This window comes from Acomys minous (assembly GCF_964271855.1).
Source record: "Acomys minous genome assembly, chromosome: 2".
Lineage (NCBI taxonomy): Eukaryota > Metazoa > Chordata > Mammalia > Rodentia > Muridae > Acomys > Acomys minous.
The window spans coordinates 95535718-95563057 of record NC_140484.1 but is presented as its reverse complement, the minus strand read 5'-3'; the positions used below and the strand labels follow the sequence as shown (position 1 = coordinate 95563057).

The 27340-nt window shown below is 43.4% G+C and overlaps 1 protein-coding gene and 1 pseudogene across 2 annotated transcripts in view; both read left to right on the top strand.

Moving 5' to 3' along the window:
* GABRG3 (gamma-aminobutyric acid type A receptor subunit gamma3) overlaps nt 1–27340 on the top strand; it is a 552883-nt gene that overhangs the window by 83065 nt on the left and 442478 nt on the right. The gene's annotated exons all lie outside the window — the stretch shown is intronic.
* Nucleotides 12390–13362, top strand: LOC311592075 (large ribosomal subunit protein eL21-like; annotated as a pseudogene). Its single transcript has one exon. The product of its transcript is annotated as a large ribosomal subunit protein eL21-like (transcript).

Here is a 27340-nt window from a genome sequence, read left to right as displayed (position 1 = left end):
AATCGTAATTTAAACTGCACTGCTACAGTATATATGCTTGTATATGCATGTGTGTACATTTGTGCATGTGTGCAAATGTAATGTGTGCATGCACGCAATATATATTTATGATATCAAGAAATGAAAGACCAAATTTTTGAGGCTATATTATGTAATTTTAGTGGTAACAAGAACTTCCAGCAAACATGGCACTGGACTCTCTTATACAGCACATGCATGTCCTCATTCCACTAGGAAGCCTGACGTAGCCCGGGGCAGCCAAGCATCATTCATTAGTGTTCAGTTGGCCATGGACCTGCTTGGTGATGAATTCTGACCATCTAACAAATTAGTCTACTGTAGTGAAATTGTACCATTGACTAATGGTTCTCCCTCCCCCCTCTTTCTCTGAAGGGGTGTAAAAGTAGATGCCAGATTTTACAATTTAATTAAAAACCAAGTTATTTGCTGCATTTGCTGCCTAAGTACTTTCCAGATGATGATCACAGCTCCCTTTGGCTTAGGCTTTGGGCACTGGTGATGATATTCATGCACAGTGGGCTGAGTCCACAAAGCCTTTAGGCTCAGATTGCCTGCCCTGGCTCAGCTAGTGGGCCCAGTAGCAACACCTTGTCCCTAGCTCTGTACCTTACCCTGGACATATGCATGAGTTAGCAGAAAAGTGAGTGGTTGTAGATCGGTGAGGAGGTGGAGGCATATATTCATTTCTATTTAGTTCTTTTTTAAAATAACATTTTTATTTAAGCACATACAAACATGAATGTATACATCACACACACACACACACACACACACACACACACACACACACACACACACATACTTAAATACCATAGTATTCCTGTGGTAGTCAGAGGACTATTTGGAAATCATTTCTCTTCATCTATCATGTTGGTCCTGGGCTCACACTCAGTCTTGAGCTTGATGATGGCAAGGGCTTTACCTCCTGAGTCACCTCGCTATCTTGGTTCATCTTTTTCTTGATTTCTTTTTATATTCTTAATGCTGTTGGATGTGGATTCTGAATGGAGCATTTAGATAATGCATAGTGGGGATTATTCAGAAACAAATCGGCACAGAACTTTATCTCTGAAAGCCTGAAATGACAGGGAGTTGTTAAATTACCTGAGAAAAAAATTAAAGGTTTCCCTTGCCATGGTGGGCATAACGTTTAGTAAGTTTGCACTTCAGCTCCAAGGCCAGTTTCTTTCTCTCTCCTCTCTGTATGTCCCCTGAAAATCCATTTTCCTATTTCGGTTCATTCTCTGATGTTGGGCCATGAGTTTCAGTCAACTTTGTATTGTGTTGAAAAGATGTGCAATGTAAGCTTTTCATCTGCAAAGCAGGAAGAAGGGAAGAAAACAGCACAGAGCAGAATTCATCTGTCTACCAAGGGAGATTGTGGCCATCCTTGGTGTCCCCGTGACACTGTCAACCAGAATGGCTCTGATAGACCATGACTCTTAGCCAAGCAGCAAGAAAACATCTGAGTGTTCCTTTTGGCCCTCCCTCCACTGCAGTCCTCTGCAGGGAATTTAACTCGACAGCTACAACACTGTATGAACTCCAGTTCCCATGTGCATGAAAAAAAACTGGTCAATTTAGAAATGCCAGCTTGGTTTCATACTGCAAAGGGGGAAACTTGCTCTGAGGGAGGTGGTGTGTGTATCATACTCCCAGGAAATGGCGGGTTTTGAGCCCTCACACCTCCGCAGTGCCACTTAATGACAGGATGAATGAGCTGAAGTGGCAGTGGCTTGTTTGCTGGGATTAAAAGCTAGGCTTCTGGGAAACATCTCTGAATTATTTATATTCATATATTTCCTAATCCATTCTAGAGCTAGCTGTTCTTATGAGACCAGTTATGTTCATATAAACTTGCTCATTGCTGACTGCATGTCTTACGGAATCGTAGCATCATTTTAGCTAGTCTCTCCTTTTTGAGTGTTCACCAGCCAAGATGACATTCTATCTCTGGCTTTCGGGGGCTGAGTGATAGATTCTTAAGTGTTCTTGATGACGGATCTGGAAGGATAACTGGCCCATCCAGAAACAGTGATGCATCCACTGATATTTAGAACAACTGGGACCACTTACGATGGGGTGCCAGTGCATGCTTTATGCTTAGTGACACAGCTAAATGTTTCTAAAATGAGGAAAACATTTGCCTGTCAAAACAGATGCATTTGAAACGACCCTTTTGGGCTCCTGAAGAAATTTCCATAAATGACACAGGGGTCTGTCACAGGGGCTAGCCTTTGTATTATTTCACTGTGTGTTTCTGTGCTGGAGGAGCTACTACTGAAGCCACAGGGGGTCAAATGAGACGAAGAATGGCCTCGTGTGGATCAGGACTCACACGCAAGGCCACTTTTTCTGCAGCCCTATCTGTTCTGCCTCGTGAAAAGGTAGCGTTTTCATCCGTGTGTCTGTAGTTAGGATTTCCTTGATTATATCCTTTTAAGTTCTTCAAGTTGTAGAAGTGTGAAAATGTGTGTCTATTTAAAAGTCACGTACGGCTGGGGATGGGACTAGGCAGTGGAGCACTTTGCCAGCATGCACGCAGCTTTAGGTTCTGTCCTCTCTACCACAAAGGGAGATCTTGGGCATAGCTACACTCACATTGTGTGGGAAAATGTACATGAGTCATGTCCTGGGTTATTGAGACGAACAGAGTCCCAAAGTAGCAGTAGATGCCAACTTCTACATGGTCTGCCTTCGAGAGAGAGAGCAGGGACTTAATTGATGAGTATCCTTCCTGATCACAAAGATTAAAAAGTGCCCACATGGTGCATGTATCAACTGACTGGTATGTGAAAATAAAATGTCACTTAAAGCTTTGCTTGCATGAACACATCATCATGCATCACTACTCCAGCCAAATCCCGCACTGCAGTTCTGCCTTTCTGGTGCATACATATAACAACCGTAACTCAGTACTCCTGGATGCAAGGTGGACTGGTACCACCTAGATCAAATGAGCAAGTAGGAACAAGACTGGATATCCAGTATTCCTGGAGAGGAGTCAGCCGCCAAGTGAGGAAGAAGCCTCTGGCCAGTCCATCCTTTGCTGTTACAATGAACCGAGGTTCATTCATTCACCTCATGATTTTGGGGAATAGGAAGTCCAAGCTCGGGGTATTAGCATACAAAGAGGCCCTTCTCAAAGGACTTGAGAGAGACTGTCAGGTGGGGACACAGGGCTTGGAATTCTCTTCTTCTCAGGAGGACAGTAATGCCATCCTGGAGGCTCTGTCTTCTGCCTCCTTCTAACCCTGATCAAGTCTCCCACACCTCACCTCCAGATGCCATCGGAATATAGATCAGGGGGAGTATGTTTTCAGCCCATGAATTTTTAGGGAACACATTTAACCCATAGCAGAGAAGTGTCTAGTTTCCTTTAATACTACCCTCTTGGTAAAATGAAATGTTTTCTGGTGTCCTAAATGAAGTCTCAACCTTCCTCTGTGTTTTCTGTGTTGTATAAATCTGATCCAAGCCTGTACTTCTTAATGGTACAAGTGCAGGTGGCATCGCACAGGGGCTGTTCCGGCACGTAGGCATTATGACCTGTCAAGTTAGATTTTATCACCCACTGTGATTGTGGCCACGTGGGACATATAAGCCCTCTTCTGTCTTGTGTTCAGTCACACTGCATTGCGCCATAGGAATCAAACCATTTTATTTTCAGTGAACATGTGCAAAAGATATTATTAAGCTAAATTAGCTTTTGAGGGAACCAGGAAGATACTAAATTGGTTTGAAGGACAATTCAAAGAGCAAACAAGTATACAGACAGCCAGGAACATGAAATAAACATGTGAACTGGGGCAAAGTCATCAACAGTCATGGCAATGATACTCACCTTGCCAGACTCACGTTGCATTACAGCACACAGACACACACACAGCAGAGCTGGCTGGAAGCACGTGTCAAGTCAAAGGTGGGCGACGCCTCTTTATGCCCTGTTTTAGTGGTGGGCATGAGTTTATTCAGGCAGATCATCACCAGACTCCAAAGGCAGAGTAAGCCTACAAAATGTGGCAGCTGCTTACAGTTGAAATGTTCTGTGTTTCTCAACCTCATTGAGAAGAAATTATGAAATTGAGTTGTAGTTCTATCTTTTAAAAATGAGAAAAGTAATATTGATAAGAAGAGAATTACCTTTTTTTTCGGGTATAAAATGTTCCCATAAAGTGGATATCTGAAGATACAAAATACATACTGTAAACCTGTTCCAAGACAAGAGAGAACATTGATGAGTCTTGTTGAGCCACTGCACAAAGGTCCAAGAGATAGCAGAGATGTTAGGTTAAATTTAAGGCCTGTGAACTTGGGGAAAGGCTGATTAATGCTCACCGACTCCCAAAAGGTTTTACCTCTCAGTATATAAATCAGAGAGAAAGGCCACCCCCATCAGTGGGTATTGTAGTGCTAAGCTTAACATGAAGAGAGAGAAGCAGTGTGTGCAATCTCATGCATACAGCTGTCCACATGTAAAGATGAATTCATATATGCATATATGGTTCACATTGTTTTTTGAAAATTGGCACAAGTTCTCTTTCCCTTTGTCTTAGAAAAGTGCATGTATATGTCTATGTAGGCATAACCATGTATGTGCATATGATGCCCACATATATATTTGTTTAAGAGCATATATATATATATACATACATGTATATATATACACACATGTGTGTACATATGCATTCTATATTCTATTTATTGGCTTTATGTGATGGTAATGCTTTGCCATAAGCTACTTCCGCTTTCCCTTCTCTGCCAAGTGGGCCATAGCAACAGAGGATGTAAAGGTTAATTTACAAGGTTACAGTGATTATGTGGAGTACGTCTTACAGGGAGTAGGATTCTCCCACCTTTTCGGACAGCAGTATGGACCTTGAGTGAAGCTTTGGAGTGTCACGAGTCCCAGAAAGGCATAGCAAACCCTTCTTCTCATTGGTAGTCAGTCAGACAGACCAAACAGCAAAGATCAGAGATCCTGTAACAAATTGAGTGCCATACTTGCCTTTCCCATCAGGTCTCAGTTCAGGTTTACACAAGACCCTATGGCCACAGCTGCCAGGGCAGTCTCTACTCCACTGCAAGCTTCTTCATAGGTGAAATACTTTTCTGGGGCAGGAGGAAGCAAGGGACCCCTGGCACAGCACATGCTTAGAGCTTTTCAACCCGAGATCCTTTCCCAGCACAATTTGGTTCGTCAAAATGATGGACTCCCTGCATCTGCTTGCCTTTATTTCTTTCTTTTTTAATTTGAGATTATAATATAAATACAACACTTCTCTATTCCCTTTCCTCCCTCCGAAACTTCCCAAATACACTTCCTTGCCCCCTTTTTCTCATTAATTGTTATTGTGTGCACATACGCATTTGTATCCCTAACTGTAGCCTACTCAGTCTGTGTAGTTACTTGTAGAAATGTCTCCAGGGCTGACCATTTGCTATCGGATAACCAGATGGTGTGTTCTTTCCTGGCAGGGGTAGGCAGGACTATTTCTCCTACTTCCAGGATTCCTTAGTTATCTGTCCTGCACCTAAGGCTCAGGGTAAGGGAACACTGTAGAGAAAAGGAAGGCAGCAAGATTACAAAAGGCAGAAGATCAGGGAGTGTGTAGTGAGAGCGAATCTTTTAGTAATGTCAGAAGCTGCACTTACAAAGTGTCACCAAACATGACTGCCTAAATGAGAGCCAAACAAGGGTGACACTGATGGACTTGCTAAAGTGTAAGGGGAAAAGGCCAGGAGACCTCAGCCCTACCCAAACTACTGGTCTTTATTTCAGAGGACAGGAACACTGTCCTGTGGACAAAACAAAGGGTATCTGCTCCCCTTTCCCAGTGGTGCATGACTTTTTTTCGTCCCTCGCCTGGATGCAGTAAAGGAGAAGCTGCTTTAACACCACCTGGCTTTCCATCTTGAACTTGCAAGTCCCATGGTCTCTTAAGACTTGAATCTCTTCCAATGCCCTTCCTCTAATTATCAGGGAATTGATGTTAGATGCATGATTCTGTCCTTGGTGACCACACAGTTCTTGAAACACTGCAGAACACGGCTGTTCTGTATCTGAATACATTCACAGCTATCAAAGATAGGGTGGCAGGTTGCACCCTAGCACATCAGCACTATCTTGTCAGTCCAGGGAAAGGGAAAAGCAGGTAGGGTGTTGAGGTCTGGGGAAACAGTGCCTGCCACTCCATGCATGCCACTCCCAATAAACCTGTTTTCAAATTCCTATGAATGTAAGTTTTGTGTGAATCACATTTCTTCTTGGGCATGGACTTGTGGTTGCCATTGAAATGTTTGTTCAGGTACATATTTTCCAGTTTAGGCTTAATGATACTTAATCATAAAACACATTCTGATGGGATCTACAGGGCATGTGGCCCTGTCTGATTTACTGCCTAATGATAGGAAAGGTGATGTTAGCTTGGCGTTAAAAGTGTCATGATGTGCTAAAGGCTTTTGTTAGATTTCCCTTTGCTAAGCAGTGCATGATCGTACATGAGCGATGTAAATGCTCTTTCTGTTTGTCCTTCAGCAAGGCACAACCTGTAGAGGCGTCTGGGAGCCACAGATGGATTGAACTGATAGGATGCATTCTTTTAATAATTAAGAGTCTCTTGGGAAGAAGTCACAAAAATAAACGTCTCAGTGATAGGTGGCCCTGTTTATCCTTAGATTAGAGAAAGACAGCTACTTAATTGCCTTTACTGTGTTCAGATGTATCCCTTGCTAGCCCCCCACCACGGACCATGTCTCCTCTCTGTTTTGTCCTTCTGTGGCACAGGAGGCCTGGCTTGGTGCTGCTCTGTGACTCCTCCTCTGACTAATGTGGGGCAGTCTGAGCATCCATTCACAGTGCACACTGTGTTTGAAAATCCGGGTTCCTTTGTATCCACGGCAACCATGTGAGAAGACATTCCAGAATGACTGGCCCTCCCCATGCTTACGTCACTAACCATAGTTCTTTGTTTTGACTCCCTGGGCCCAAAATTGCCAGTCATCATGAATGTTAAGTGGAACTGGGTTGTACAGAAAGGACAGGGGAAGAGACACTTCTGATTTCGGCCACCCCCGCTCTCTCCTGGTCTCTTTTTGTCCAGCTGATTTGCACAGACTTCTGTTGTATAGAGGGTTGAGGAGGTTCTGTGCTGTAACTGCCTCCCCTGCTTTATGGTCTTCTACTAAAATCCCCAGGGATGTGGCGACCTTGAGCATGCCCATTTAAGGAAGTCTGTTTCCAAGTTCTGATATGGTACCCTAACCATATGTCCGTCCATTCTTCTGCACCATGTTTATGTTGAGCACTATGGGAAGCTAGGACACATACACCAAAGACCATGGCTACTTCTCTCTTCCCAAGGATTTGATGGCTAGAGTAAGCTTACATCTCTGTAGTTACTGCTACATAACTCTAGATATGCTAGATATTCTAGAGCTGTTATTTTTTTAAAACGGAAAAAGCGTATATCTGATACAGATGTTGACTGTGTTGTTTATATATTAAGGTTTTGTTGTTGTTGTTGTTGTTGTTGTTGTTGTTGCTGTTGGTTTGGTTTGGGTGTTTTTCTTTTTTGCTTTTTCTTTTTTCTTTTTTTCTTTTTTTCCTTTTTTCCTTTTTTTCTTTTGGATTTTTGAGACAGGGTTTCTCTGTTAGCCTTAGCTATCCTGCATTCACTTTGTAGACCAGGCTTGCCTCAAACTCACAGAGAACTGACTTCCTCTGCCTCCCTGAGTGGTGGGATTGCAGGTGTGCACCACCATGCCTCGCTTATGTATTATATTCTTAAAGTGTGTCTTAGAGCTGTACATTTCATTGAATTCTGAGCCAAATTGTCCAGTGAACTGTGATCAGTATCCTCTCTGAAAGTCGTGGAATTAAGGAAAAGCCATTTTGATACCCCCATATATCTACCCAGGCTATTGGATCCTTACAAATCAATATTTTTCTGTACAATTGCCAGCTTTGGAATATGGATAACAAGCCATGTCTTGTCCTGTCAGATCAGGCATCTGACCAGGCATCACATAGCTGGGCGTAGTCACTACAGTATGGTGACTCTGATAGGCTCCTTCTCTAGGGCCTGTCGAGTCAAACGATGCTGTCTCCATTCCTGCCATTTTCAGTGCACCCCTCACACAGGGTACCCCAGTGCTAAAACTTATGTAAGTCTTTTCATAACCTCTAAATGCGTACCTGCACAGAGACACAATATTTCCTGTCCATTTTATACATTGACTTTCTGTCTTAGGTGGACCCAATCTACTTTGTAATGCTACGGACAGAGGTTATCTCTTAGGAACTCATCCCTAGCCATTCTGACATTCATCTTAGCCAAGACCTCTGCAGGGCATCCCACGTAGCCCAAAATACTGCTGTCAGATGACGCTTTCATTTTACCAGAATTAATCTTTACGGTTCATTTTAATTAGGAATTACTCCATTGCTGAAATAAATAGATCCCAAGGAATGCATTGGCTCAAGGAAAAGATATCTGTTTCTTCATTATGGGACACACAGTCTGCTTGTTGGAAGCAAGTTGTAGACCTCGCTCACATAAAGGGACCGAGTTTAGGTAGATCAGTATCTAAAATGGCAGGGATTCAGACTTCGTATGTAGTTGACACATTGGTCATGTGTTTCAGTGAGTATGTTTGTATGCCAGGTAGGGACCAAGGGAGGAATGGAACCTGTCCAGTGTCCCCAGGAGCCTGGACAAGCTGTTGTAGTTGGAGTCTAAGAATGTTCACCTTCCCTACTGATCTTTAGGTTATAGCCAAATTTCCCATCTTCTGTTCAAAGAAGACGGAGAATACTTTTGCTAGTCAGTGCACCTGCAACATAAGACATAAGACGTCTACATGGGCTGGTGAGAAGGTTCCCTGGGTGAAGGCTTTTGTAGCCAAGCCTCACGACCTGAGTTTGGTCCCTGGAACTTAAGAGTGTAGAAGGTGAGAACTGACTTCTGCAGGTTGTTCTGTGGCGTGCATACGTGAGTGTACATACACACATACATATACATAATAAATAAGTTAACTAATTAATTTAATAAATGAAAAGTCTTTGCCTGTGAAATGTTCATTACTTCTCATTTGTATGGAGTAATGAGCCTATTAATTATGCTTCTGATAATGTGAAAGTTACTTAACAGAAAGCTTTCCTCTGCTGAGCAAAACCTCTCACAGCTCTCAGTGGGAGAGGTCTTGTCAATCTTAGGGCATATTAAAACCTTTACAGCAATTAGGTTTACTTGAAAATGAAGAACAGTGATAGGGTGCTGCTGTTTCTTGAGGAAAGAAATGTGGTCTTGCTGGTTTTGAATCCCATGAGCAGCATCATGTCCTCAGCTCTCTGTCCTGGCCTGCGGGATAAACAAGTCTCACTTGAGTCCTCAGTCTAGCACAGAAGCAAGGCCAGCTCCAAAGCAGAAAGTCCATTGTGTCTGTGTGAGAAGTCTATTCTCCCTCTGAGCAATCAATATCTCTGAATGGGCAAAAGAACTCCAAAACATCAAAAGCAAGGTAGAAAGATGCTCAACATCTTATAATTAAGGACTTTTTTTTTAATTATGTGAGAGAAATAGTTAAAAGATCCCAAGCTCTACTTTTAAGAGAGCTTGATTTTCTGTGCAATGGCAGGTTGGTTTGCTGTGAGAGAGGATATTTGTGCTTGAAGAACAAGTCCCCATCAGAGGGTAGCAGGTGCCAGAGACTCACCACAGTACGAAGGTCCTGACACTGGGAGCTTGGCCCAGTTGTGCATAGTCTGTCTCCCCATCTGTTCAGCCTCCAGCAAGGAAGTGAGGTCACAGAGCAGAAGTGCTCTTCGGGGTGTTGCCAAGCATATAGTTGTCATGTGGTCTTATCCTGCCTGCTGTGGTTATTTTCTGTCTGTGAGAACCTCTTTTCAGTCTTGAGTGCGCCGGACTTTAGCCTTGTGCCCTCCTGCATCTCTTCTCTTCCTGGTTGCAGTGAGAGCACCCATGGCTCTGTGTGCACTTACTCACAGGATGTCAAAACAGGACGGGCCTTGCAGACCTTCCCTCACAGTGATCTGTGAGGCTGAAGTGTCTTCCAGGAGCCACAGATCCTAAAAGCTTGGGATACTGATGTGTTTATGAAAAGTCTTTAAAACTTGGGACTAAGATGTTGTTTTGAGGCTCCCCTGAGTATTGTCTGAGCCCCAAACCCTATGATGGGAGGTTTAAAGATGGAGATTTGAGGTCAGTGGAAAAGCAAAAGATGTAGTTAGAGGTTGGGTTGATGTGGCCACATTCCAAGGGATATCAGGTGTCACCAGAAGCTAGGAGATAAAAGACTCTGTCCTGGTGACCATGCTGACATCTTGCTTGAGGACCTCTCTTTTTCTGAGCTATGAGAGGAGGCCACTATTACCTTTAGTAACTCACCAGGCTCCTGGTAGTTTTTGTGGTAGTGGTGGGAGCTAATGTAAGTTTTTCACCTGGGAGCAGAGCTTTTATCGCAGCATCGCAGTGACCTGCCTGGACCTCCCAAAAGCTCTTAGTCTGTTTTCTGGGCCTGGAAAGTCTGCAGTTCTGTTGAAGTCTCACATCTGTCTAGATAACCTTCCTTTGTTAAAATTCCACAACAGGTCTTCCCAGTGATAGGCAGGCCTCCAAGTAGGGACCAGGTTGCTATGGAGCAGCATTGCAGGGATCCAAATCCTCTAAGCATCTCTACTTTTGGCATCACTGGACAATTGCTGTTTGGCAGCTGTGTTTGGGATGTACAGTGGTGCTGAGTGACTCTAGTTGGCATGGTGTCTGTGTCCTGAGGACTTTATCCTGATGACAAATAGGACTAAATAGCGACTTAGAGAACAATAAAGAGTTAGGATAGTTCCGAATACCTTATATTGCAGAGCAACAGGCTCTCTCTCTCTCTCTCTCTCTCTCTCTCTCTCTCTCTCTCTCTCTCTCTCTCTCTCCCTCCCTCCCTCCCTCCCTCCCCCTCTCTCTTTCTCTATCTCTCTCTCCCTCTCTCTCCCTCCCTCCCTCTCCCTCTCTTCCTCTCTCTCTCTCTCTCTCTCTCTCTCTCTCTCTCTCTCTCTTCCTCCCTCCTTCTCTCCCTCCCTCCCTTCCTCTTTCTATTATGTTCTATTCTTGGGTGCATTATCTTTAGAAATGCCAAGACAAATGGAGACTAATTTGTAAGAGCCACATATGGCTTAATTGATTGCTTCCTGTGCTGACCTTTGTGGGGAAGAGGCAGCCAGCAGGAAAATGAACACACTCTGTCCTCTATGCCCCAAAGCCCTGCCAGCTTCCAGAGTATTGTAAGGAAAGTGGTTAAAAGTGAGAGAAGCCATATTCTGATAAGGCAAGTACTTGCCTGGCCCCCTGTTGTCACCGCTCACTCAGGTATGGGCCACTCTGTAGGTCAAAGGAAGGGCCTTTTCTATGCCAAACAGTGTTGAGGCAGGATCCTACAAGGATCAGAGCTAAGAAGTGGGTCCCACAGTGGGAGCTGTGGAGGGTTCAGGTCGTGAATGAAGTGTTTGCTGTGGAAGGAGGAGGTTTCTCACATTGATCTCTGGTAATGACATTTAAAAACAACACAAACACTGAGAGGGCTTGCTCGGACTTAAAATCTTCATCCTGGGTGGGTGGTAAGAGGATCCCTGGCCAGCATAACCTAATTGGTGAGTTCCAGGTCAGTGAGAAACCCAGCCTCAAAACCAACCAACCACCAAGTCAACCACCCAGTCAACCACTCAAACAGCCAAGCAAGCAAGCAAGCAAGCAAGCAAAAATCCAACCACCAACCAACCAACCAAGACTGGAGAAATGGCTCACTAGTTAAGAGCATTTACAGCTTCTTTGGGGACCCAGGTTTCTCCCTTGGTAGCACCATCAAAAAGCTCATAACTACCTGCAACTCTGGCCTGCATGGGTTTCTGCCTGGATGTGGGGCACATAAACTCATGAAGGCAAACACATATACACATAAATTTAAAATTTAAAGTAAGTAAAAATATTTAATGTGTACTGAGAATTTTGGTGTCTTAAGAAAACCCAGTAATGTTATGGGAACATGTTTTTGTTTTAATCCTAGGTGTGGGATGGGGCTCCTTGGGGAGATTGTCCACAACAGCAGACTAGTTGCCTTGTGTATTCTTTGGCAGGGGCATGATTCTTCCAGCTGAAGATAGTTTCATTCTGGGGACTCTAGAGAGAGTATAAAAAGACCAGAGCCCAAAGAGAGGTGGCAGCAGCTGCTGGTTCATCCTACTGCTGTGTTTGTTATTGATACTTTGCTAGACTGCTGGATATTCTGATGACAATAATTGAACTTTCTCAAAAAACCCTATGTCCCTAATCAGCAGGAAGTACACTAAAGAAGTCTATGCCTCCTTTTCCTCTAACTTTCTTTCTTTCCTACCTAGTGTTGGGGGTTGGAAGGGATTAGGGTAGAATAAGGGTTGGAAGGGAGGAAGAGGTATAAGAACTCAATAAAATAGATTTTTAAGAATATGCCAACACTAATGAAGGAACAGTGTTAGAATCTTGTGGAATGGCACTCAAGGGGGACCTCTGACCTCCACAAGCATACACACATAAGTGCATATGTGCATCCACAGAAACATGCACTCAGCATACACATAAACACATGCACCCAGACAGTCACGCATACACATATATACACAACCCTAAAAGAATGAGCCCTTTGTGAAGTGGTGAAGATGCTTCCCGGTGTTGCACAACCAGCTTGCCCTCATGGAATGAAAAGGAAGAAATAGTTCTGTGTGAAATTGAAACACTTTGGAATCAGAATGATACTTTGAAAAGTGAGATGCCCTTTTGTCCATGGCAGCCATCTTCCAGTAACTTGCTAAAATGACAAACACAATGCGAAAGAGGAGGGGCACTCACTATATGGTCTCTGGGCCATTTAGGAAACATGGAGTCGTTCCTTTGCACGCATATATGCGAATCTACAAAAAGGGTGATATTTAGACATCAAGGGAATGGGCACTGTTCAAAACGGAATACCCCATAAGTGTTACCATGGAAAAACTGGAAGGGTCTACAGTGTAACCCAGCATGCTGTGGGCATCATTGTGAACAAGCGCGTTAAGTGCATGATCCTCATCAAGAGAACCAATGTGTGCATTGAGCACATCAAGCACTCTAAGGGCAGAGACAGCTTCCTGAAGCGTGTGAAGGAGAAGGGCCAGAAGAAGAAGGGAGCCGAAGAGAAGGGCATCTGGGTTCAGCTTAAGCGCCAGCCTGTGCCATGCAGAGAAGTACACTTTGTGAGGACTAAAGGGGGAGAAGCCGTTAACTGCTGGAGCCCATTTCGTACGAATTCATGGCCTAATGTGCAAAAATAAATAAATAAATAAATAAATAAATAGATAGATAGATAGATAAATAAATCGATCTGGACTGTAAAGAAAAGAAAAGTGAGGTGCAGGATATAAGGAAAATGGAGGGTGTCAAGTGGGGGGGGTGATAAGATGAGGTGCAGGGGGGCAGGGATATGAAGCAGGGACTCAGAGAGACAGAGGGGTGGAGAAGTGGAATTCAGAAGAGAAGAGTTATCAAGCAGGGCATCGAGGAGATGGGAGGGGGCAGAGAGACAAGTGAGAAGAGGCAGGAGTGAGGCAGGGGAGCAGAGAGGCAGAGTGCTGAGAGGCACTATACCTTGACGTTTCCTCCAAGCGCAATGTAGCGGGTTCAGAAGATGACAGGTGGGTTGTATGTGCTACAAGTGCACAAGTTTCCACTCCCCAATTGTTTTCGATCTTGGTGACAGCCTAGGATCATTATGGGCTCGGGGGAGGGCACAAAGGGGCAGGAGAACTCCTTCATGAAAGAGCCTTGGGTGATTTTGGCAGCAAACTGACTTTCTCAGTAGTAAGGTCTGCGTCAGGGCTTGCTGTTCATAGGTTACTAACGAGAACCTAAGCTGCAAAGTAAGTGTAGTTGAACACTGAGCCTGTAACCTGTCTCCAAGCAGTCTGAGAACTGGTTTGTACTAGCCTCAGAGCAGCATCAAGAGGACCTTGATGGCCCAGGCAGTGGTCCTGGAGAAAGAAATGAAAGGCACTTTTGCTTCTCAGGTTGTTCGTCTCTTGTTCCTTTTCCTAAAACGAAGGTAACCTCAGAAAATAATTGCTGGCTCACTAAGCGAAGTTTGAAGGTTGCCTTCAGAGGGCTTAACTTTAGGCCAAGCATGGTCTCTGGATCTGAGAGGGGCAAGATGCCAGAGGGTGGATCTGTGTTTCAAAGGACTCCCTTCCTTCTGAATACAGGGGTCTTCCTAGAACGGAAGCGTCTTCTGTAGTTGTCCCAAGGCCTGCAAAATTACAGGCATGCCTATGTATTAAAGAATGCGCCCTGGAGACACAGTGGCAGGAACAGTGGCAGCATTGTTTTTTTCATTTCTTTAATGTGGAACAGTGCAGTCCTGTATTAGGCAGGCTGGTCTGTAGCTTTCTATGTCTCTCAGACTGAGCTCGAACTCATGATCCTTCTGCTGTAGCTTCATGTGTGAAGATGTGCACCAACATCCATGGAACTTTCCCTTATTTTTTAGTTGACTGTCTACGGTGGCTTGAATGAGACTATGCTTGACTGCTTGGTGTCCAGTGAGTGGAACCATTTGGGAAGAAGTAAGAAGTGTGGCCTTATTGGAGGAGGTGTGCCACTGGCGATAGACTGGAGTTTCAGAAGCCCATGCCATGCCCAGTGTCTCTCTCTGTCTGCAGATGAGGACATAAAGCTCTCACCTACTGCTCCAGTGCCATGTCTGTCTGCTTCCCGCCATGATGATTATGCAACAGCCCTCTAAAAGTATAAGCAAGCCCTCAATTAAACGCTTTCTTTTATAACAGTTGCTTTGGCTGTGGTGTCTCTTCACAGCAATAGAACACTAACTAACCAAGACACACAATATTTATATTTTAAAAAACCTGTGATCATTTATGATATGCAGCATGTAGTGATTAAATCAGGCTCATACTATTGAAGTCTTTAAAATTGTTGATCATTTCTCTTAGTGTTGGGATTAGTTCGTTCTCTCTCTCTCTCTCCCTCTCTCTCTCTCTCTCTCTCTCTCTCTCTCTCTCTCTCTCTCTCTCTCTGTGTGTGTGTGTGTGTGTGTGTTTAAATAGGGTTTCTCACAGTACTTGAGACTGCCAATTCAGCATTATTATCTTTCCAGTGAGTCCCAAGAATATGTCTGTTCCCACCTCCCCATCACAGGATTAGAAGCACATTATCACCAAGTCAGGCATTTTACCTGGATGCTAGGATCAAGATCCAGCCCCTTTGGTAGTGCAGCAGACATTTCACACGGGAAGCAGAAGTCATTTCCCCACTTTCTTCTTGTTGGAAAGCTTTCAGCAGGGTATTCCTATTCCATTCTATACTATGTAATGAATTGTTGCGAAGCCCCCTACCCCTTTCTGTACCACACTAATGCTTGTCCTAGCCAGCTGACATTATTATTTGGTCCCCACTAGTCAATCTCCCTATATTCCTGCCCTCCATAATCTCCAGTGTTTGGTGGGATCTGTTCCATTTTCTGCCTTTTTGGAGTTAATGTGGCTGCCATAGAGCCCGTGGTCATACAACATTTGCCTTTCTGTGTCTGGTTTTGTATAAAGTTGTCTGGTAATACTCATTTTTACACAAATGATGGCATTCCATTCTTTGTAAGCAAAACAGTATTTCAGTGTATGTATGGGCCACATTTTCTTTATTTATTCAAAACAATGGCATTTTGAAGTTCAAATGATGCTAAGCATAGCTTTTAAAAGAGTTAACGTTTATCCCTAGCCAAACTTGGGAAGTAAGAGACCATATATTTTCTCAAAACTTTCTTTAACCTTTGGCAAGTGCCTGGGAGACCATGTGGGGCATACATATCTGAAACTATATTGGGTGAGAAGTCCCCTGGGGAGAGAGTTTGTGGGTTGCAGTTCCTTCCAACCTTATAGGAGAGAGCATAGCCAAAAAGGTTCCTTTCATGATGAAATACTAAATGCTTGCTATTTAATCCTACTAAGTATTGGTAACGGCAAACACTAACAGATACAGATGTGGTCTCCCAACACTTATTTGCAAACTAGAAAATCAATGTCTATTTTATGATCATATAATATGAAAAGATGATCCAACCAGAGTTTGCATTCTTATGTGTGATTGACAGTATTTACTGCTTTATCAGGTTGCCTTGGGCTGGGAAGCTGGTGAATTATGCAATTCTGGAATGACTGGTGATTTCTTTAATTATTAGAATTTCATTGAACATTCACTGAGAGTGAGGGTGTCCCTTAACAGTATAGAGCATTTTTGGCATGTGAGAGAGTTTGAATTTGATCTTTAGTACCTTAGATACCTTGCCACTCACCCCCAATAATGTTTCAAATCAATTGTAATTCATTTATTGCTTCTAGATAATAAATTCAAGTATATTCAATGGCCAAGAGCATAGCCAGTTACATCTGTGGCAGTGAAAGTAGGTTAGGGCTGAGTCCTTCCCTGACAGTCTTCCCAGAGAGCCTCCACCAGCTTGGAACTGAAGTCTGGGCATCACTTGACATTCAGTGGGAGGGAGCCATCTTTCATATGGTCATGGATTTGCAACACAGATACTCACTTAATTTTTCACATGGTTTTGCTGGTGTGGTGAGTCCCATAGGGACCGTCCAGGGTACATAGCACTGGACTGTTTCAATCTTCAGCTAGAATTCTCTTCAGGATGTGAGTAGTTAGTATGAGCAAGTGCTCACAGTGTAGTCTCGAGATGAACACACTCTGGAGAGTTTTAGCAGTTAGGCGTGGCAGACCGTCTGCCTACATTACAGGTGCCATACCTAGCTATCCTCAAGTGCAACTCCAGCTGGCTTTTGGATTTTGTTATTTCCCCAAGTCCCATTTTGCCTGGGGTGACCCTCATCCAGGTCCTCTTTCCAGTGACAGAGCAGCCTCTTCACGGTGATACATGACATTACATGTGGACCTTGGACCTCTGACTTAAAAACCTGCTGAATTCGGAAATGGAGTTGAAGATACCACACTGATTTCAGGGAGAGAATGGGACATCACGTAATTGAGAACCAGGTTCTGGGCATGCACAGCCTTTCATGTTTACGGAATAATACATAAGCATCAGCATTCATAATCAAACGTCAAAAAATAATAAAACAGAAATTTACATACACAATTTCAGATCACTGACTTGTTAAAGAAAATCACCATGGTCAGGCTTTCTGTATTAAAAGGGAACTTATTCAAGACTATTTGCCCAAACCATGACTGAACAAGCTTGTCCTACATAATTTGCCATCCAGCCTGATGGACATCCACAGAGTTATAGGTAGAACATGTTAAGTATGTAGAAAGCATAAAGGAAGAGAAGGCTTATTTAACTTATATATAACACATAGACATTGGCGTGTAGACACCTTAAGTGCAGGAGAACAAAAGATCCCATATGCTGGTGAGAACGGAGGGAGAAAAGCATTAACCACTGCTAGTGGGAGTGTAGTTGCAGAGCTTTGGAAACCAGTGTGAAGGATTCTCAAAAACTTGAAAGTAGAACTACCATATGGCCCAGTATACAAATCCTGAGCATAGGCCCAACCATTTCACTCCTACCATATGACCCAACCAACCTTTCTTGGGTATAGGCCTAGCTGACTTTATAGTCTACAAAGATACTTGCACCAATTCTAAGGATTCCCTCTTTGGGACAAATTTTCATTAAAGTGTTTATTCTAAAGAGAAGTATTTTGTGTATGGTATGGTCATGTATTTCCCAATAAATATTTTCAGTCATTCTAAAATTACTTAGTTTTTAAGCTACCAAAGTACCAAAAGAATGCTCATTGTTTGGAGAAATGAGTTATGCTGTGTATTTTTGTTAATGGAAAACCATAAGATGCCTTTTAAAGTTCCCTGCTCTAGAAAAGCTGCACTAGACCTGGGATGAGGGAGGGAGCAAAAAGCAAAAACACCAGTAGTGGGGGATGGGGGATGCTGGGGCAGGTGGTGGAGTGCTTGCTTGCAGTTCTGTTCTTGTTCTGTTTCTGTTTTTGTGTTTTATAAATCCTCTGAGATCCCTGCATCAGCATCTTAGGGGCAAGTACGAGAGAGGTAGATTTTATAGATTTTAGGTTTTACAACATTTTTAGTTTTATAGAGAATGAGGAAAAGAGTAAACCAGCCTGAACTTTGTAATTGTCAAGTTTCTGATGGTAACTTAATCTAGACATGTTAGTGTGATATCAACCAGGCATGAAAAACATAAGAGAGTTTTTATTAGTAAGATTGTATTTCCAGGTGAGCAAACCATCTTCCCTGTTACAAGGCTGAGGCTACTTTCCCTAGATGTAAGGGCATCTGCAAAGCACACTGGCAGCCATCTGAACTGCTGTGTGGCCTGATCCCAATTATTGAAAACTAGGGCCATTGACTGCCTTTTGAGAAATGCTCCTTACTTTCAAGTACCTCATGCTAGATGTAAAGACCAAGAAGTATGCACTCATAGGATGTCAAGGTCTGTAACTAGATTTTTTTCAGCTGCTGTCTCAAAGCTGTACCCATCTGGAGTTCTGCTTTCGCATCTATGTGAAGTGTGGTGCTTTACGGGCCCAAGAGCAGCAGTAATGTCAACTATACCCATCACACATACATTATGCTTAGTGTTATTGAAATGATTTTTTCATGTTATAGAGGTAGATAGATAGCTTTTTCCCCTGCCTATGTAATCACAGTCCATTTACAGGTTGAGTATCTCATTCTCAAAATGCTTGGGAGGAGAAGTGTGTGGGGATTTGGATTGCTGTGGATTTTAGAATTTTTCTGTCTATCTAAAATGAACTATGTTTAGTATCAGTCCCAGGTCCAAACATGAAATTAATTTTTATTTTGTATATACCCTGTAGTGTTAAGGTAAGTTTATTGCTGTATTTTTTAATAATACTGTACAGGAAATGACGTTCCATGTCGTGTTATTTTCTACACATGGATCTATCTTAGCTATTTTTTTTATTGCTGTGGTAAAACACCATGACTGAGACAACTTTAAAAGAAAAGCACTGTAACTGGGTGTGTTTTTGCAGAGGGTGAAAGGTCATTATGGCAAGAGGAAGGCATAGCAACAGGAACAACTGAGAGCTCATATCTTGATCTGTAGGCACTAAACACAGGGCACTGAGGATGGCAGGAGGCATTTGAAACGTCAAAGCCTTTAGTGGCGCACTTCCTCCAACACAGCCACACCTCCTAATCCTTTTCAAAACAGTTCCATCAACGTGGATCAAACGTCCAAACACATGAGTCTATGGCAGCCATTCTCATTCGAATCCCTAGAGGATCCTATTAACAACCTAGGAGTTTTGTGTTTTAGAGCATTCCAAGCAGAGCTGGTTACACCAACCACCTGTGCTTTGGCTGTCCATAGCAGTGGTGCTTGGAAGAGAAAGACCCCTAGCTTTAGGTTTGAGCCAAAGGTGGAGTGGGAAAGATGCGATTTCTGGCCTATTCCTGTCCCCAGGACTCTGAGCCACAAGAGCAACAGTTTTTTTCTACCATTCCATCTTGTCTCAGCCTGCAGCTCGCACCCTCTCTTTTACCTAGAAACCTGTCCAAATAAATAGAACACACTGTGAGTGCTCTGTTGGCAGATCCACAGTCAAATGCTGCCCTGCGCTGCATCTCTGTGGATCATCCTTCTTGTCCTGGCATTCCCACAACTGTTAGTCTTTCATAGAACTTTGGTTTCATTCTCTTAATTTCCCAAGAACATTTCTTACTGTCTACATGGGATGAAAGTCTTAATGTCTGTGTTTTCACTGTGCCTGGCAGGATATGCCATACAGTTTTCCCAAGTGAATCTGTGGTACCTTTATCCTGCTCTGCTTGACTTAAGGCTGGAATACAGTGGGCTCTTGGGGCTTGGCTTTGAATAAAAGAAAGTTTTGTAGTAAGGAAAAACAAGACAACATAAGAAAACATGGTACTCATGCCATATGAGTATAGGATGCTATGGGGCTGGGCTTTATACGAGACAGCAAAGCTTAATATTTGCCTGATAAATTGTTTTTGCTCAGTAGTTTATTATTTTACATCTTGCAAAACAACTGCAGATGCTCCTTGAATACCAGTAGGGTTTTGTCTTGACAAACATATTGTAAATTAGAAATACTGAAATTGAAAATGTACTTAGTTGTGGGCCACAGCAGTTTGGGCAGAGATAATTAGGCAGATAAATTCACAGTCCCCACAGCCCGACAGAGACTCCCACATTTGTGGGAAAAGCTGGACTGTCCTGGGTATCTGGAGGGGAGTCTGAGTCGTGGCTGCAACTCGGTGGGACTGAGCCTCCAAGGGTGTGCAATCTAGACTGGTCCAATATCTAGACTGATCCTGGCAGGAACCTGTTTGTGGACCAGGGCAGTCTGGGCCTGGACAATTGGGCACGTAAAGCCACAGTCCCCATGGCCTGGTAGGTAGGGTCTACTACATGCTTGGGTGAGGCTAGATTGCCACGAGGGGTCAGATCAGAAAATTAAACAGCGGACCCCAGCACAGCTAGTCTGAATCCCCTCAGTAGTGTGAACAGAATTAGGCTGAAGCCTACCTCTGCTGACCCATTCGGGAGCTTAAGGTGTAGAACAAAATCTCTTACAGCAGGTCACCTGCCGGTTCCAGAGAAGAACTCTCTGATCCCCATAGGCAAGGGCACATGATCTATAATCACTCAACAACTACCCACTCTCAACGACCAGTGAAGGACACCAGAACATCAGAAGGACTACTCAACATCATAGATAGCAAGATGACTAGAGGGCAGTGTAAGAATGCAAACAACAAAACACAAAACAACTCGGCATCCCCAGAACCCCGCTATCCCAAAGAAAGTAACAGTGAGAACTCAAACACAAGAAAACAACCTCAAATCCTTAGTAATGAAGATGGTAATGGAGGAAACAAATAAAATCTGTAATCAAATGCAGGAAGACGCAGCCAAACAGGAAGACGTAAAAGAGGCCTATAGAGAGTCACTGGAAAAAACTCGGGAAAATACACACAACCGAATGAAGGAAATCAATAAAACAGTTCAAGATCTGAAGATGAAAATAGAAACAGTGAAGAAAGCACAGACAAAGAAAAACGGTAATGAGAGACCTTGGAGAAAAAAATAAGCAACAGAGAAATGAGCTTCTTTAACAGAATCCAAGAAATGGAGGAATGAATATTGGGAATAGAAGACACAATTGTAGAACTTGAAGCAACCATCAAAGACAATGCAAAATCTGAAAAATTCCTGACAGAAAAAGTGGGGAAGAGCCTGGAACACAATGGCACAGGAGACAACTTCCTGAACAGAACACCAAGAGCCCAGGCCTTAATGTCAACAATTAATAAATGGGACCTTGTGAGGTTGAGAAGCTTCTGTAAGGCAGGAAATACTGTCAACAGAACAAAGCGACAGCCTACAGACTGGGAAAAGATCTTCACCAACCCTACATCTCACAAAGGTCTAATATCCAAAATATATAAATAACTCAAGAAATTAAACACCACCAAACCCAATTGAGAAATGAGGCTCAGATTTAAACAGAATTCTCAATAGAGTAATATTAAATGGCTAAGAAACACTTAAAGAAATGCTCAATGTTTTCATCATCAGAGAAATGCAAATTAAAATGACTCTGAGATTCCATCTTACACCCATCAGAATGGCTAAGATCAAAAATTCAAGTGACACCACATGCTGGCAAGGATGTGGAGAAAGAGGAACACTCCTTCATTGCTGGTAGGAATGCAAATTTGTACAACCAGTTTGGAAAGCTATCTGGCACTTTCTCAAAAAACTGGGAATAAGGCTTCCTCAAGACTCAGCTATTCTACTCCTTGGAATATACCCAGAAAATATTCCACCATACAACAAGGACATATGCTCAGCCATGTTCATAGCAGCTTTATTCATAATAGTCAGAACCTGGAAACAGCCTAAATGTCCCTCAGTTGAAGAATGGATAAAGAAATTGTGGTACATTTACACTGTGCAATACTACTCAGCTATTAAAAAGAAGGATCTCCCGAAATTTGTGGACAAATAGATGGAACTAGAAATGATCACAATGAGTGAGTTAACCCAGAAGCAGAAAGACTCACATGGTATATACTCACTTATAAATGGGCACTACCCCAAAAGGCATGTCCCACAAATGTCTTCACTTGCCAGGAGATTGGGATAGATGTGAGGATATCCTACTGAGGCTCTAGGTAAGAGAAATATAGAAGATGGGGAAATAAAAGGACCCAGAGGGTCCCAGAAACCTACAAGAAGAACATCATGATGGGTGGATCAGGGCCCAGAGTGGTCTGCTCAAACTATTGCACTAACCAAGGACAATACAAGTGTTAAACATTGAACCCCTACTCTGATCTACCCACTGGACAGGACATTCTCCACAGTTATGTGGAGAGCAGGGACTGACTATCAAATGAATTCCGGTGCTTCATATTTGACCACTTCCCCTTGGTGGGGAAGCCTGAAGGCACTCAAAGAAAGAATAAGCAGGCTACCAATATGAGACTTGATAGCCTATGACCATATCATGGAGGAGGAGGCCCTCCTCAGTCTTAGACCTAGGGGAAGGGAATAGGGTGAAAGCAGGAGGGAGGGAGGAATGGGAGGATACAAGTGATGGGATAACAATTGAGTTGTAATCTGAATAAATTAATAAAATTTTAAAAAGGAAAAAAGAAAGTGTACTTAATACATGAAATCCGCTATAAGTCATAGTGTAGCAAACCTAGTTCACAGACCATTGCTTGGTTGTCCTAGAACTGTCACAGCTGACTAGAAGCTTCAACTCATAGACATTGCCTAGCACTGGGAAAGAATACCGGGCCACATATCACACTAGCCAAGGAAAAGAAGAATGCTCAGAATTCGGAGATCATCTCCTAGTGAATGCTTCTGATGCTCTGCTTTTGCACTGCTGTAACTCTGAAAAGTAAGCCAGGGACCTGCACTGAGCTAACAGACTTGAGTTCATTGTAAAGAAGGAATTGGAGGGAGACTCTGAGTTTTAACTTACTGCACAAGTGGATGCCATCCCTTGTACAAAGCCCAGCCTGGGGAAGGGAGGCATCACTCTAGAGAGCCGCATCCTTGGCTTCCTAAGAAATGTGTCATAAATCATAATTCTTCCTCGCCTCAGTGTTGGTGTTTCTAAATTGACTGTTTGATCTCTCAGCACTTGGAGCCTCTTTCAGGCTCTGTAACTTTTATATTTGAAAGGCCTTTAATCTCAGCAATTCATAGAAGTGGGTGGGTTTTTGGGCAAGAATTTACAAGAACGGCTTCAACCTTGTTTCATCTTCAGCAGATGCTGTTTTGAAGGATAGGGCACAGAGCGGGAGAGAGCTCTTTCCGAGGCTGGTTTGATTGATTACTGTACCTTGCTTCTTTGGGAGCCAAGGAAGCTGAGCTCATGTGTCAAGGGCTGCTGGAGAGATGGCCTATTGATGCTTGGAAGATTGTTGTTTGTTAGGCCCAGTTGCTTCTAAAACTAACATATCCTCTTATACATAAAATAATAGATCTGTCTCATTGTATATAATTGATAAGAGCACCTGTAAACATGTGGGGCGATTTTTCTAAGAGTTGTATCTTGAAGTACAGTCCCAGTTTCAAGATGTGTGCATTAAGATTTAGTTGGTTAAGGCCAAACTTTATTAGAAAACATTGAAAACTGATCTCAAGCTGCCTCCACCAGCAGCATCATTTGTTACCAGGGAAACTTTATAGTGTCCATTTTCATGTATCAATTGCTCATCTGGTGATCAGTGATAATCCTCCTTTTTCTTGCTTCTGACCCTCAATGTGGTGATGCTGAGTGAGGCAACATATCCCTGTGTTTTAGAGAAAGGCGAGTGGAAGATTCAGTTAACTTAACACATTGTAACGCTAATCTTAAAATATAATACAACTATCTAGCTTATTTTTATACCAGGCATGTTATTTTTAACATGTCGCGTGACTTTTGTATGATTTTAAAATTTTTCCAATTTATTCTCTATTGCTAAATCTCAGAAGTCGCACTGTATGCTGCTCACCACACCAGTCCATCTCTCTCTGATCTAGTAAAAGCTAGTATCAGGATGAAGCTTCACTGTGAACAGTCACTGGAGAAGCTGTGATGGTTCTAAGGCAGAGTTAGGGATGTGATTTAGGCCTTTCTAGTAGGAAATTCTGGCTCCCTGAGGGGTTTCACCCAGGCTTGTTCTCTCCTGGTCCTTAGATGGAGGAGGTGAGGTATACACTCTCTGGGGATGCAGCACTGATTCTGAGGGTGTCATGTAAATGGCAGAGTTCCATCCCAGCCTCTTTATCCTCCATGATGTTTACAGTTAAATGTTACTAGACTAAAAAGGAAAACAGTGGATTTATTTGTTTGTCTGCTTATTTGTTTTCTACAGTTCCCTTAAGTCCATGGATGATTGTCAAGGAGGAGGACAGTGGTTGTGATAGGAACTTATCTGTCGCCATTCCTAGAAACACTTTATGAAATGTCCCTTGGGAGAATCCATCAGCCCTCAACCTATCACAGCTGGGGTAGTGGTGCACAGACTCAGCTGCTGCTATGCTGGCCAGAGATTTCCACTCTTGTGAATGCAAACAGAACCTGAAGTATTGTAGTGATTCTGAGAGAGACATGCCTAGCTCTGAATCAGAACAGTTATTATCCTACCTACTTCTGGGATTTAAGGAAAAACACAAGGAATTACACACACACACACACACACACACACACACACACACACACACACACACACACGCACACACATTGGAAAGTACTAGATAGTGGGTAGAAATTAAAACTATAATAAATGCTAATATGGAAAGATAATGGAACTCAATTAGGATATTCAAATATTTATGCTATAGTTTGGATATGGTGTAGTACTCAAAGGCTTATGTCTTTTAAATATATTCTCCAGCTTTTACTGGAAAGTGGTAGCAGGGCCTAATGGGAGACATTCAGGTGCTTGAAGGATACTGACCCCAGTGATGTCATTTTTTTCACTTCCCTGGCAGAAGGGGAGTAGTTTTGCCCTTTTTTAACCTCTTCCAAATAGAAATAGCTTTGTGGTTATGGTAGAGTTCTTGCCTAGCAAGCACAAGGCCTTAGTTCAATCACAGTAGTACAAAAAAAACCAAAAAACAAACAAAAAACAAAATTATGGATGTGTAATCATAGATACAAAGGTCCAAACTGTGGTACAAAACAAACCTTTTTTTCCCCATAAGTTGACTTTCTTAATGTGTTTGTAATAGTAAGTCAAAGCTGACTGACATATCTTTAGAATATATGCCTGCATTTTTTCATAGTGACCAATCTTTATATTGATCAGGACTGAGCAGAGAGACATTTCTCACTGTTGTGGCAGCACTGACACCTTGGCTGGAGTAAGACAGGGTATGGCGGAGTAGGGGCCAGGTGAGACAGTGGACAAATGCTTGGCCTTGAGTCTTGTGTTTCTGAGCTTTTCCATGCGTATTTGTTCTAGAAATGCTGGAGGAGTAACAGAAAAATATCTCTGTACTTACAGTGCTTATATGTGACGGTATTGCCTGTGGCAAGTTTTAAAAAGAAAATATTACCACACACCGGTAAATTCTATTTTTTCCATTTTTTTCATTTAATCACTTCACAGCCTGATCCCAGCCCCTTCCCTCTTCTTCTCTCAGTCCCAGCCTCAAGTCTTCTCTTCCCATTATGTCTTCTCCTTCTCAGAGAAGGGGAGGTCCCCAAAGGGTACAATCCCACCTTGGTACTTCAAGTTGATAAAAAACTAAGCACATCCTCTTCCGGTGAGGTGACAGACAGCCCAGCTATGGGAAAAGGATCTAAAGCCAGGTAAGAGAATCAGAGACAGCCCCTACTTCCATTGTTAGGGACCCACATGATGACCATGCTACACATCTGCTGCATGTGTGCAGGGGGCCTAGGTCCAGCCCATGCATGTTCTTTGGCTGTGGTTCTTCTCAGAAAAGTAGCATAGGAAATGGGAAGAGGGTGGCCCTAGTATATGTCAGTAACTGAGTGTGTCTCACATATATGTACAGGTGTATACATGTATGAATGATTACAAATATATGTCATGTAATTGAGTTATGCAGACACTCATGAATGTGTGGATTGTGTTTCCATTGTGTTTTGAGTTCTCTGGGTTGTTTTCTTTGGAATAGCTGGAAACTGGAGACGTCATGTTGTTTTGGAGTTTTTTGCCTATGCTTTTACGCTGTCCTTTAGACATCTCGCCGTCTCTGTTTTTGTTGGGTAGCTTCCAGAGTTGGGTGGAGGGAGTCTGATGCTAGATTCACTGTTTTCTCATGATTTCTCTAGGCTGGAAGCTCTGATACTTCACTGGTGTGGATGGCAGGAGGCTAGCCTTGTCGTTTTGGACTCTCACAGCCAGTGATCCTCAGCTCCCCTGTACTGTGGGTCCTGCAATTGTTCTGGGTCTCTGAATGAGCGTTGGGTCAGGCCAAAGTATCCACAGCCTTCTGGGTCCCCTGCCAAGTCCACCCAGGGACACTGAGCCTGAACCACACACCAGGTTCAGCTGGATTCTCAGGGCCCGAACCGTCTGCCAAGCTCAGCTAGGGACTCTGGACCCAATCCACACACTGAGCTCCCCTAGGGACTCTGGCTCCTAAATACACGCAGAGTCCAGCCAGAATTTTTGGGCTGGGACAGCGCACCAAGCTCAGCTAGGGGCTTTTGGCCCAAAGTGCGTGCTGTGGTCAGCTAGAGACTTAGGGCCCAAACTCTCCGCCAAGCTCAGCCAGGAATTCTGGATTCAAACTGCGCACTATGTCCAACCATAGTCTTAGAGCTGGGACTGTGCCAAAAGCTCCGCTAGAGTCTCTGGGCCCAGTCTGTCTGCCAAGCACAGTTAGGGACTCTGGCCTCAAACTGCATGCCAAGCTCTGCCCAAGTCTCCAGGGCGGAATTGTGCACCGAGCTCAACGTAGGACTCTGGACCCACACTGCGCACTGAATTCAGCCTGGGACTCTGGGCCTAATCTGCGTGGAGAGTCCAGCCAGTGTCTTAGGGCTGCCGAGCCTGTGCACAAAGCTCAGCTAGAGTCTCTGGGCCCAACTTTTCCGGCAAGCCCAGCTAGGGACTCTGGGCCGAATCTGGGTGCTGACCTCAGCCTGAGTCAGAGCAGCAGAACTTCACGCTGAGCTGAGCTAGTGTCTTGGGCAGAACTGCTCACTGAACTGAGCTAACGTCTCCATGGCACAGTACACTGA